This window comes from Pithys albifrons, chromosome 13 (genome assembly GCF_047495875.1).
Source record: "Pithys albifrons albifrons isolate INPA30051 chromosome 13, PitAlb_v1, whole genome shotgun sequence".
Classification (NCBI taxonomy): Eukaryota; Metazoa; Chordata; class Aves; order Passeriformes; family Thamnophilidae; genus Pithys; species Pithys albifrons.
Genome location: NC_092470.1, coordinates 12,899,109 through 12,900,774, shown reverse-complemented (window position 1 = coordinate 12,900,774; position 1,666 = coordinate 12,899,109).

The following is a 1,666-nucleotide window of genomic DNA, read 5'->3' as shown; positions in this document are numbered from 1 at the left end:
CTCTTCTGTTTTAAGCCATTATCTTAATAATATCAGAAGCACATTTTCAGTGTTACTCTCCAAGTCCTGCTCCCTGCCTTACCTTTCCAGGAAGAACTGTGTCTAAAAGCCTACAACTAAACAGTGCCTAAGGGAATGTGTAAAGGGCAGAGAAAGGGGGATGCAGCTTTGTGTGTCAAAACAATATTCCCTGGAAAACCACAGCTTTTCTGTTCAGAACATCCAAGACAGACAAAACCTGTCACGGTAACTTTCAACTAGGAGTTAATAGAGCCATCTCAACTTCAGCAGGCACACATGGGGCTGGAAGTTCTCACAGTATTCCAAGGATGAGGCATGAGGTTCAGGGTAATATAGTGGAGGTTTTCCTAACTTTCCTCTGGCCAGAGCTCTGAGAGGACTACAGCAGGAGAAAAACAAGGCCATTTAGAACCAAATCTTACCTTCTAACCACACTTGTTTTGCTTTTATTTCTAATGTCTCTATTAATTCTCGAAGGGAAAGTATCAGTGACAGTACGTGGGAATACAAGTACTTCTGAATTGAAATGTTTATTCCGGAAACACTGAATTTGGAGACAAGTCCATGCTTCAAATGCTGATATTAGCATTTTGGCAGTGCTTCCTATATGCACTGTATGGAATTCTACCAGCAGCAGCACATGTATCTATGGCAAGACGGTCTCTTGTACCCAGCTGATCTCTGACCTGCTTCACTGAAGGGAGAGATGTAATGGCAGGATGGGAGCAGTGACTCGCCAGCTGAAAGCCAGATGGCAGCACTGGTTATTGTCCTTGGCTGTTCACCTTCCAAGAGTTGGGAATTTTCTGTACCCTTCTTCAGTTACTAGATTTCTTTCAGCAGGAAGAAATTAAGGAGCTCAAAAGCTACTTTCCATGCACTTAACATAAAGCCAGAGAAACAGCAGCTGACAGGGAAGTAAGATAGGCAGCAGAAGGTATTAATTGAATCCAGGCATGTAATTAGCTCTGGCCTTTCCTCACAGGTCAACTGTATGTTCATCCTTGAAAGAACATTCTTGACAAGCCATCTACACCCACATTTCCAAACCCTTAACCAACTCAGCGTTTCCAAAAACCAATTTCTTAACTCCAAACAAAAAATTTATTAATTGAGTAGCAACCAAAATAAGAGAAAAATATTAATATTTTTGTACCTTTTTAAACTGGTACCTACATGAAACGCTTTGCCAAGACAGTTCCAACTCCAGTTGGGCTGGGCAGAAGGCTGAACGTTAAGGGCTCTTATTTCCTTCTGGATAGAAGTTGTGAACTCATAAAAGGTATCCTTATATTATTCCAGTGAAGAGGCTCACCTACCACCTTTACTGCTCAGAGCAATGAAAAAAAAAATTACAAATAGCTAATACGGGGCTGCATTGTCTGCAAAAGGTTAACTTGCAGAAATGAGTGGTGACCTCAGCTCTACTCCTTGAATTTTTGCTAAATGAATTCATTATAACCCTGGAAAGACTTGCCAAAATATTGCAATTCATGCACAACTTCAATACATTTAGAAAAATACATATAAATAGCCTCCATAGTATCAAGGCCAAAATCTCTTCTCAGTGAACTTCACACTCTTCCTAAGCATAGAAAGCAGCAATTGGAAATAAGGACCAATCAACAGCACAGAATCTGTGAAG